Raw genomic sequence first — 12,631 nt, 5'->3', positions numbered from 1 at the left:
GATCAAATAAATGATGAGTTTGAAAATAGTGAGAATAAATTCATACTCTCACCAGTGAGCTCAGAGGTAAGACAGTTATAGGAACTTAGAAAATACTGCCCAAAGAACACAAGACAATTATTAACTCCAATTGTACCCAAGTTGTACAAGAAAGAAAACGTACTTTTAAAATACTTCATGGCTCAATTGCAAACAACATTTACATAGTTATAACAATGTAAATGCTGGACATGAATGTAGGCAAGGTTATGATAACAATAGACTGGAGGACGGAGAGGAGCCGGGCAACTGATGACAGTGGGATGAAAAACGTCAGTAGAAACAATAAGCCCAGCAAAGTGGAATGGGGCCTGGATTGCTGTGTTTTCTATCAGTACGAGTTCTCCTGTGTTCTCGTCTTTTTTTCTTTTTCCAGCCAGGACTGAGCCTGCTCTTAGAGGATGTGAGACGATGTGTGTCTGTGTGGAGCTTCATCTTCCACAGTAGGGAGTTAAAAATTAATACCTAAAACTGGGAAAGAAGAAAAAGCAGCACAAGCAAATAGTTTAGAAGTATAAAGGTCAAACCCCCCAAGAGCCAGGGTAGTGGCCTCTGGACAGCAGGATTCTAGGAGATGTGCTGTTCTCAAGGTGCTGTGGTTTTCATAAGAAACCGTTACAAACCATATCCTATTTGAATAGTTTGAAGAACACACTGAAATGTTTGAGAAAAGGAGAAGAGGCTTTGCTTTTTCTTTTGAGGCTCTGCTTTTGAATTTATAATTGTGAAGATTTTTAATCTGCAAAACTCTGCCTCCTAACATAATTCTTCTTCACCGACACATGTTGGGTGTGTTTTTTTAACCACATTACTCACAGTAGACACTTCTAGAAATCTTCAACATCAGTGGAGGTTCTCCATTTGAAGAATTACTTCAACCCTACAGACAGAAGGTTGAATTCCAACAGCAATGAGCATTCTTAGAGAAATACAACGGACAGAGGGATTTTGACTTTTACACTTGGGATGTTTTTGCTGTCATTATTTTTTCTCACTCACTTTTCACAGTTCAAAATGTGCAGATAAATCTCTCAGGTAATTATGTGAAAATACTCATTTCTATAATTTGATTTATTATTTCAGGTGAACCCCAGCTTTAAACAAAATCCAGTATAAATATTACCCAATGTTATAAAACCTAGAGCTAAGACATGAAGTATTTCAATTCAAAGAGAGGGAAAGATCAACTCAAGTCCATCAGCAAAGAATTAAAGACACAAAAATGATCATGTGAGGGATTCCGATTTATCATAAGAATGGAATAGATGACAGAAAACTCATTATTAAGTTTAAGGGAAAACCTGCATACATAGTCATTAATATAAAGAGGCAGTATAAATTATACGTGCCTGGTATATTCTGGTTTCCAACTCTTCCTAGTACAGATTCATAATCCAACTGAGGTTGCAGTTGCCAGGGGATCTAAAGTACAAGGGGTTTCTCTGACTCATCACCGTCCCAGGTGCCAGTACCTGCTGAGGCCGTGCACACGGCCCCTGTTGTCAGGCTCTCCACTCAGCACAGAAGAGATCAATTTCCAGTCAGATCTGTCTTTCTCTTGGCTTTTTAGCACCGTTACCATTAATTGCTGAGAAATCAATGGAACCCTGAACTGTTGCTGTGATTTGGTTGATCAAAGCAGCTCTTTGCCCCATATTGACAACTCATTATTGACCAGTAAATCACCCATTCCATCAAGCTCTCCATAGTCATTAACTCGATTTGACCAGATTAACTAGTTTTACAAAGACCCTTCTTTAAACTCGAAGGCTGGGGTCTTTGTAATCTCACAGAGGAAAAATAAATACGTGTCTTCTTTGCAGAATCCTGCCCCACGGAAACTAAAACGTTTATTCGAAATGGTCCATGGAGAGCTAAGGGCATGGACGTCGTCTCTATTTGCTCTGCTTCTAGGGTTTATTTTAAAATCATACTTTCTTCATTTATTATCAGTGTTCCAGGCTCTTTTCTATTCGAGCCTGGTTTTATTTAGAGATCCTACGAAGCAGGCCCTCCTATTCTTTTCAGCTTTTGTACTTTCCCTTTGTGTTAGAGCTTTTGGCTCTGGAAAGCATTTCTGTTTCAGAGCACTGCATTCTTTCATTCCAAGCAGAACGTAGTCAGCGCCTTGTACCAGCCCCACGGGCTGTTGATTGTGACGACTACCGTGCCCACTGCATTAAAAAATGCTCCTCTTAGTGTGTAATTAACTTTATCTGCTTGACTGTGGCGATGCTCACTTTTAATTACATGCACTTTCAGCTTTTTCATTGAATTTCAAAGACTTGAGGCGAGGGCCCTGATCACAGCCCCCCTGCATATGTCCAAGATGGGTTTGTGCCGCACAGTTATCTCTGCTCCTGCCAGCATCCTTCCTGGCAGGCAGTTATTGATGATGCCTCGTAAGATGAGGACTGTACACCGAGCATCTGCTTGGAACACACAGAATTTCGGAGTTATTGTAGCATAATGATCAATCGACATAGCATGCTCATTTCCTCCTCACTAAATTATACCTTTCCAAAAGGAGCGTTTTGGAGGAAGAAGAGTGCTGAGAAAATGCTCTTGTTCCTGGTTATCAAGCTCTGGTAATTGATGTAAACAATATCAGTTTCCTTTTTTGGTCGATGGAAGCCACTTGCACACAGCAGGAAATGTAAAATGCCTTGCACAGTATGACACATTTCACGCAACCCCACTGTCCATATATTGATTTGCTGAACAAATATTTATTGAGCTCCTACTATGTGCCAAGTACTGATGTAGGTGCTGGGGATGCTGGACAGACCAGTGTCTCCTAAGTTCATGGGCCTTACGTTCTGGTGGCGAAGGGACAGGGAAAGAGAAGGGAACGATAAACCACTAAGCAAATTACTCAGATTGTGGCAAGAATAGTGAAGACATGAATACATTAAGGATAGGGGTATCGAGGAAAGGCTTTTTGGAGAGGTGACATTTAAGGCAAGATAAAAACAATGGGCTTGGGGCTGGCCCAGTGGCTGAGTGGTTGAGTTCGCTTGCTCCGCTGCAGGCGGCTCAGTGTTTCGTTGGTTCGAATCCTGGGCGCAGACATGGCACTGCTCATCAAACCACGCTGAGGCAGCGTCCGACATGCCACAACTAGAAGGACCCACAATGAAGAGTATACAACTATGTACCGGGAGGCTTTGGGGAGAAAAAGGAAAAAAATAAAATCTTTAAAAAAAAAACCAAAAACCAAAAAACAATGGGCTTGATTTAGGATCATCTTCAAAGGAACTTACCATGTGCCAATTATCTTAGTTCTATTAGTATTTACCTCCCTTTACGTGCAAAATAAGTAGTGATAAAAAGCTTTTATAGCATTTTTTCCTCTTCATGGTGTAAAAACAAGAGTATGATGGAGAAAAAGCAGGGATTTGCAAATGGCCTTTTGCAGCCATTGAGAACATAGTAGATAAAGTCATCAGAGTGGCCATACTTCCATTTGTATTAAATTGATAAATTATACATCTCGATTCTGCTACCTGTCATACCTCCAGTCCCACCCAGAGCCCCTCTGGAGGGACTGCCCTAGGAGATGCACGGCATTCAGTGCAGCAGGGTGAGCTTCAGGTAAGCATCCACCTGTGGCCTAGGAGAGGCCCTGGCAAGGAAAGTTCTGTCTCTAAGGGAAGATAGGGGGCACTCAGACTTTGCTTCCCCAAAGGTCTAGTTCACATCCCCCCCGGCCTCGTCAACTAGTCTATTTTGTTAAATACTCATGAAACATGACTGCATGGCTAATATTCCAGTATTTCTTCTTCTTCTTTTTTTAATCACAAGTATCCTCACAATAAATGCTAATTACTACAGTCTCAGAGTGAGTCTCTGCCCCTAGGAGGAGCAATTTGGTAAAGTTTAATTTAACAAAAATACACATGTACTTACCCTTCGACCCAGCAATCCTACTTCTAACAACCTACCCTGAAACTACACCTCCAGTAACACAAAAATACACATGCACAAGGTTATTCATGGCAGCGTTATTTGAAATTGCACAATATTGGAAACAATCTAAATGCCCAAATATAGGAAAGTTGTTGAATAAACTATGGCATATAACACACAATGGAGTATTATACAATCATAAAAAATAAAGAAGATTTTAAAAATTGAAGTGTAATTGACATACAATATCATACTAGTTTCAGCTGTACATCATACTGATTTGATATTTATATACATTATGAAACTATCACCATGATAAGTCAAGTGACCATCTATCACCATACAAAGTTATTTCAATATTACTGACTGTATTCCCTATGCTGTACATTACATCCTCATGACTTATTTATTTTATAACTGGAAGTTTATACCTCATGATCCACTTCACCTATTTCACCTGTTCCCCAAGCTGCCTCTCCTCTTGCAACCACCAGCCGGTTCTCTGTATCTGCGAGTCTATTTCTGTTTTGTCTTGTTGTTCATTTGTTTCATTTTTTTAGGTTCTACATATAAGTGAAGTCATACGATATTTGTCTTTCTCTAACTTATTTCACTTAACGTAGTACTCTCTAGGTCCATCCAGGTTGTTGCAAATCGCAGATTTCATTCTTTTTTATGCCTGAGTAATATTCCATTGTGTATACACATCTTTATTCATTCATCTATCAATGAACACTTAGATTGTTTCCAAGTCTTGGCTATTTTTGAAAATGCTGCAGTGAACATAGAGGGACATATATCTTTTCCAATTAGTGTTTTCATTTCCTTTTGACAAATACCCAGAAGTGGAATAGCTACATTGTATGGTAGCTCTATTTTTAATTTTTTGAGGAATCTCCATACTGCTTTCCATAGTGGCTGCACCAGTTTACATTCCCACCAACAATGTATAAGGGTTTCCTTTTTTCCACATGCTTGCCAACTCTTGTTATTTTTTTTCTTTTTGATAATAGCCATTCTTACCAGTGTTTGAGGTGATATTTCATTGCGGTTTTGATTTGCATTTCCCCAATGATTAGTGATATTGAGTATCTTTTCATGTGCTTGTTGGCAGTCTGTGTATCTTCTTTGAAAAAAAATATCTGTTTAGGTCCTCTGCTCATTTTTTAATTGGGTTGTTTCTTTTCTTGATATTAAGTTGTGTAGGCTCTTTATATATTTTGGATATTAACCCTGTATCAGATATATGATTTGCAAATATCTTCTCCCATTCAGTAGGTTGCCTTTTTGTTTTGTTAATGGTTTTCTTCACTGCGTAGAAGCTTTTTAGGTTGATGTTGTCCCATTTCTTTTTCTTTGGTTGCCTTTGCCTGAGGAGACAGGTCCAAAAAAAATATTACTAAGATCAGAGTCAAAGAGTGTATTGTCTATTTTTTCTTCGGAGAGTTTTACAGTTTGAGGTCTTACATTCAAGTCTTTAGTCCATTTTGAATTTATTTTTGTATCTATATTACACTACTGTAGGATGGTGGTCAGTTTCATTCTTTTGCACATAGCTGTCCAGTTTTCACAACACCATTCATTGAAGAGACTGTCTTTTCTCCATTGTACATTCTTGCCTACTTTGTCATAGATTAATTGACCATATATGCATGGCTTTATTTCTAGGCTCTCTATTCTGTTCCATTAATCTTTGTGTCCATTTTTGTGCCAGTACCATACTGTTTTGATTATGATAGCTTTGTAGTATAGTTTATAGTTCAAAATCAGGGAGTGTGATGCCTCTAGCTTTGCTCTTCTTTCTCAAAATTGCTTTGGCTATTCAGTGTCTTTTGTGGTTCCATATAAATTTTAGGATTCTTTGTTCTTGTTTTTGAAAAATGTCATTTGTATCTTCATAGGGATTGCATTGACTCTATAGATTGCTTAGGGTAGTACAGTCATTTTAACAATAATAATCCTTCCAACCCATGAGCTTGGTATGTCTTTCCATTTATTTGTGCCAACTTTGATTTCTTTCATCAATGTCTTTTTTTCTCTCCCCAAAGTCCCAGCACATAGTTGTACATCCTAGTTGTAAGTCATTCTAGTTCTTGTATGTGGGATGCCACCACAGCATGGCCTGATGAGCAGTGTGTAGGTCCATGCCCAGCATCCAAACTGGTGAACCCCGGGCCACTGAAGTAGAGCATGCAAAGTTAACCTCTCAGCGATGGAGCCAGCCACCTCATCAACGTCTTATAGTTTTCAGAGCACAGGTCTTTCACTTCCTCGGTTAAATTTATTCCTAGGTTTTTAAAAATTTTTGAGGCAATTGTACATGACATTACTTTCCTTAATTTCTCTTTCTGATAGTTTATTATTAGCACATAACCAATTAGTATACAACCAATTTCTGTATATTAATTTTGTAGCCTGCAACTTTACTGAATTCATTTATTAGTTTTAATAGTTTTTTGGTAGAGTCTGTAGGGTTTTCTATATATATTATCACGACATCTGCAAATAGTGCCAGTTTTACTTCTTCCTTTCCAATTTAGATGTCTTTCACTTCTTTTTCTTGACTAATTGCTGTGGCTAGGATTTCCAATACTTTGTTGAATAAAAGTGGAGAGAGTAGGCATCCTTGTCTTGTTCCTGATCTTAGAAGAGAAGCTTTCAGTTTTTCACCATTGAGTATGATGTTAGCTGTGGGTTTATTATATATCACCTTTATTATGTTGAGGTACGTTCCCTCTATACCCACTTTGTTGAGACTTTTTATCATAAATGGATGTTGAATTTTGTCAAATGCTTTTTCTGCGTCTGTTGAGATGATCATATGATTTTATCCATTGTTTTGTTAATGTGATATATCACACAACGATTGATCTGCAGATGTTTTGAACCATCTTTGCGTAGCTGGGATAAATTCCACTTGGTCATGGTATATGACCCTTTTAATGTATTGCTGAATTTGGTTTGCTAATATTTTGTTGAGGATTTTTGCATCTATGTTCATCAGAGATATTGGCCTGTAATTCTCTCTCTCTCTCTCTTTTTTTTTTGCAGAGGAAGATTCTCCCTGAGCTAACATCCATTGTCAAATTTCCTCTTTTCTTGCTTGAGGAAGATTAGCCCTGAGGTAACATCTGTGCCGATCTTCCTCTATTTTATATGTGCCTGATGAGTAGTGTAGGTTCACACCCAAGGTCCCAATCTGCAAACCTGGGCCACAGAAGCAGAGTGTGCCAAACTCAGCCACTACACCATGGGGCTGGCCCCTATAATTTTCTTTCTTTGTCTAATTTTGGTATCAGGGTAATGCTGGCTGGCCTTGTAAAAGAATTTGGCAGTGTTTCTTCCTCTTCAATTTTTTGGAATATTGAGAAGGATAGGTATTAACTCTTATTTAAATTTTTGGTAGAACTCACCTGTAAAGTCGTCTGGTCCTGGACTTTTGTTTGTTGGGAGTTTAATTATCAATTCAATTTTATTCCTACTAATCAGTCAATTCACATTGTCTATTTCTTTATGTCTCAGTCTTGGAATATTGTGTGTTTCTAGAAATTTATCCAAGTCTTCTAGGTTGTCTAGTTTGTTGGCAAATAACCATTCACAGCCGTCTCTTATGATTCTTTCTATTTCTAGGTATTGGTTGTAACTTCTCCTTTTTCGTTTTGGATTTTATTTGTTTGAGCCTTCTCTCTTTTTTTTTGATGAGTCTGGCTAAAAGTTTATCAATCTTCTTTATCTTTTTAAAAAAAAACACAGTTCTTAGTTTCGTTGACCTGTTCTATTATTTTTTAGTCTCTATTTCATTTATTTCTGCTCTGATCTTTATTATTTCCTTCCTTCTACTAACTTTGGGCTTTGTTCTTCTTCTCTTAGTTCCTTTAGGTATAACATTAGGTTGTTTGAGATTTTTCTTGTCTCTTGAGGTAGGCCTATATCACTATAAACTTGCCTTTTAGAACTACGTTTGCTCTCATAGATTTTGGAAAGCTGTGTTTCCACTTTCATTTGTCTCAATGTATTTTTTCATTGCCTCTTTGATTTTTTCATTGACTCATTGGTTATTCAGTAGCATGTTGTTTAGTCTTCACATATTTGTGTTTTTTCCAGTTTTCTTCTTGTAATTGATTTCTAGTTTCATACCATTGTGGTTGGAATGGATGCTTGACATAATTTCAATCTCCTTAAATTTATTGAGACTTGTTTCATGGCCTAACATGTGATCTATCCTCAAGAAGGTTCCATGTGTATTTTATACTCTGCAGTTTTTGGATGGAATGTTCTGTATGTATCTATTATATCCATCTGGTCAAGTGTATCATTTAAGGCTACAGTTTCCTTATTGATTTTCTGTTTGGATAGCATATTCATTGATATAAGTGGAGTATTAAAGTCCCCTACAATTATCATATTAATGTCAATTTCTCCCTTCCTCCCTGTTAATATTGGGTTTATATATTTAGGTGCTCCTATGTTAGATGCATAAATATTTACAAATGTTATATCCTCTTGTTGGATTGACTTCTTTATCATTATGTAGTGCCCTTCTTTGTCTTTTGTTATAGTCTTTGTTTTAAAGTCTATTTTGTCTGATATAAGTATTGTTACCACAGCTTTCTTTTTGTTTTTATTTTCATGGAATATCTTTTTCGATCCTTTCACTTTCAGCCTGTTTGTGTCTTTAGATCTGAAGTCAGTCTCTTGCAGGCAACATATAGATCGGTCTTGTTTTTTTAATCCAGTCAGCCACCCTATTTCTTTTGATTGGAGAATTTAGTCCATTTACATTTAAAGTCGCTATGATAGGTATGTACTTATCACCATTTTGTTAGTTGTTTTCATAGTTCTTCTCTGTTCCTTTCTTCTTCTCTTACTCTCTTTCCTTGTGGTTTGATGACTTTCTTTAGACTTATGTTTGGGCTCCTTTCTCTTTATTTTTTATTTAACTCCTACAGGTTTTTCCATTTGTGGTTACCATGAGGTTCGTATATATCTCAGCCTATTTTAAGTTGAAAGTCTACTTTTTATTCCCCTCCCCATGTTTTACATTTTTGATGTATTTTACATCTCTTTATTTTGTGCATCCCTTAACTACTTATTGTAGCTACAGTGGCAGCTAGCTCTGAATTTCTTTTCAGGGGGAATTGATCCATAGGTAGCTGTATATTTGTTGTGTCCCTGGGAAGAGGTGAGAACAGGCTCTCCCTATGCTGCCATCTGGAACTGAAATCTTCCTAAAGGTTTTTATAAGCTGATATGGAGTGATTTCCAGAAATCAAAGGATATCATTTAACAACAAAAATGACAAAAGGGACCAAAGGAAGGAGGCAATAGGTAAGTTATAAATTCAAAGGTAACCACTCAGACATGAACTATCAAAAGAGGGAAAAAGAGTGAGTTTGATTTTTGTCATCAGAAGAGTCTAAGACCCAACCACAGAGGATTATTGTAACATTGTGCTGCTAGACTAGCAAAACATGCGATGTCTAAATTCCAATTTCTTCTCAAGGAAAACTTGAGGAAATTACACTGGACACACTGAAACGGTGCTGTATCAGCCACAAGCAGACTCAGCAAAGTGCAGGCACAAGAAAGTGAACTTTGGAACAGAATTAAATGTCGAACATTTAAACTAGAACTGCGATCTCATAGAGGGATAAACCAGAACTGTGTTGGACTTCCTATTGCTCATCTAAATTGCTTAGTAGGTTCTTCTCTTGAATTTTTTCTTGCAGGGCACGTGGGTAGGCGGAGGTAGGGAAGGTCAAGGGTTTAGGTTTTCAGAGGTTCCTAATCTCTCCCTGCTTTGAAATATTGTTTCCTCTTGCTGTGACTTGCGCATATTCGTGGTCCCCTTCCTCTGAGAGGCCCAGGTGAAGGGAACGGAGCGCAGTGTTCTACGCGGTCACCAGCAGAGGGCAGCAATGCCCACCGAGTCTCGGGGAGCTACGGTGCGGCGGAGCGCTGGTTCCCGGGGCCCCAGGCCCGCCTGGCGATCAGGAATTCTAGGCTAGGTGGGGAAGGCCACTGGGAAAAGTATAGGGGAGAGAGGCACTGGATGTTAAGCGCTGCAAATCTCAGCGTCTTCTAAATTTCACAGGAGAAAAATCATAGGAAAACCTCCTCATTTAAAAGCTGACTTCGACCTTCAAAACTGTGCCCCTGATTTTAGTTACAAAGGAAGCGAAAGATCATTAAAGATCCGTATTCCTAATTTTAGATCCTGATGTTGCTGACTGAAAAACATACAAATTACCCTCATTTAGTCAACCATACATTGATTTAGTCCTGTTATGTGCTCGACGCAATATCACATGTCGCAGGCAAAAAAAAAGAGTAGATTTAGACTTTGCCATCGAGACAAACGAATCTAAACTCCACTACAGAAATTCCAAGTCAATGAATTTTTTTGAGTTATGATGATAGCAATCATGTATTTTTAAAATAGTGTTTAGCCAAAAAGTGAATAATTAGCATTGACCTGGAGGCCAGTGTTCTTGGTTAACCCAAACCACAGAAGGCAGACATTTGAGCCACGGATGCACCTTAGACGTTGTGATTTATTTCTGATTTCCTTGGTAAACTAAATTGTTCAAACTTACAGAGAGAGTTTTGTTTTGTTTTATATTTTTAATTAGCCTAATAATAATAATAACACCACCAAATTCTCATATAGCATTTACTACGCGTTGGGTACTTCTTTAAGCACTCGATAAATATTAAGTCATTTAATCTGTACAACAACAAATGAGATGGATACTGTCATTACTTCATATTACAGAGGTTCAGAGAGGTTAAGTAACTTGACCAAGGCCACACAGCTAGTACATGATAGTATAATTTAAAGTGAGGAAGTCTGGATCTAGACTCCACGCTCCTAGCCATGATATCACACTGCCTGTTGTCCAACATTAACCACAGCATACTCCTCCACGAGTGATGAACTTCCGTATAGAATTAATTCCCTCCCCTTCCCTGGAGCTCCCATCTGTGCTCACTCCGGATTGATTGATTACCCCAGTCTTTCCCACCTCCTTCCCTTCCTATGAGGTGCCACGTAGCACCAACCTTGACGTCCAACAGAAGATAGAATTCTTTTGTTGTTTGATTCGGCTTTTTTCTAAAAGAACACATCTAATTCTGACCTTTATCTTGTACTCTGTGCTGCTAATCAAAATAATTGTTTTCATGAGTTTTTATAGAAGCCTAATATAAAATGTGTAGGTTAAAAATTAATCGCCCAAGTTACCCAGACTCAAAACATCCGTCATCCACCCGCCCCTCATCCCCAAGGTGATTTCACCAGGTCCTAGAGCACATTCCTCCTGTGTATTCCCCAAAAAGCCCCCTAAATCTTCTTTTCCCTTTCAGTAGCAGCTCCAAACGCTCCTTAACCCCAACCCGGGCTTTTATAACAGCATCTCAACGGGTCTCCAGACCTGGATCCAGCCCACGACCTCTGTCAGGTGAAGCTTCTGAAAGCTACGGTCCGAGCAAGTGGTATTTCTTGCTCCGAAACCTTGTATGGCTTCGCTAATCTACGGAATTAAGTACTGAATCCATTCACAATTAGTCTTTTCATCCGGGCTGCAATTTAGTTTTACAATTCCCTGGTCCACAAAAGTACTTCATTCTAGACAAATTCGTAAAGACAGAAAGGAGAGGAGAGGTGAGCGGGGACTGGGGGGAGGGGAAATGGGGAATGAGTGCTTAATGGGCACAGAGGTTCCGTTTGGGCTGCAACAGAAACACTGTGATGAAAGCATTTTGGAAAAAGATAGTAGTGATGGTTGCACAACATTATAAATGGAATTAACGTCACTGCACTGTGCACTTAAAAGTGGTTAAAATGCCGAATTTCATGATCTATATATTTCACCACGATAAAAAAGTTTCAAAAAGTATACTTTATTCTAGTCCAATTAGGCCAATTGCTTATTCCTCTCTGAACTACATTCCCCTCTATTATTATTATTTTTAGCTTTATAAAGACAGAAAAAATGATATCGCCATATTGTCCACCATTTCTCGAACCTTGCAAGTCTCCCTGCATTCTCCTTCTGATAAGCGAAATATTAGAATCAAAATTTCAGAATAATGTCTCCAGTGGCCTTTATTGCTTTTCCATCACAAGTTTATAGGAACATTCTTTTCTTTCTTCTCAGTGAGCATAGGCCCTCCAAAAGCATATAGAAATAGCAAAACAAGTTTATTTCATAGACTCCGCTTTCTAATCAGCTGGTCCCTTGTGGAACATTTTCTTGAAGGAGGTCATAAACACTCAGACCGTCACACAATGCGCTGTGGGGTCTTATCTTCCCCTTTTTAAAAGCAAGCTGGCTCGTAGATTTCCTAGACCATGGACAAGCCAAATGTCTGAAATTCTTAGCATTCTTCTTCTTCTTCTTTTATTTTTTTAAAGGAGAACTTTGATTCCACACATTTAGCTTTAGGGAAAAATAATTTAGCATCTAATCTGTTTAAAACGATGCTGTGGTTGCGGTATGACAGCTAGATTGTCACTAATGGATCTCTAAACTTGAAGAATTCACATCTCTGGAGGAAAGATCTTAAGCAAGCCTTGTTCAAAGAACTCTATGCTACGAGGAATGAGGAGGGGTTCTGGGAATATGGCAACCAGAAAGCAACTCTTTTTGCCTCCAGGCTTTTCTCCATCTTCTGCATCTCA

This window comes from Equus przewalskii, chromosome 15 (genome assembly GCF_037783145.1).
Source record: "Equus przewalskii isolate Varuska chromosome 15, EquPr2, whole genome shotgun sequence".
NCBI classification, from domain to species: domain Eukaryota; kingdom Metazoa; phylum Chordata; class Mammalia; order Perissodactyla; family Equidae; genus Equus; species Equus przewalskii.
The sequence above is the reverse complement of the archived record's forward strand: the minus strand, read 5'-3'. Positions refer to the sequence as shown.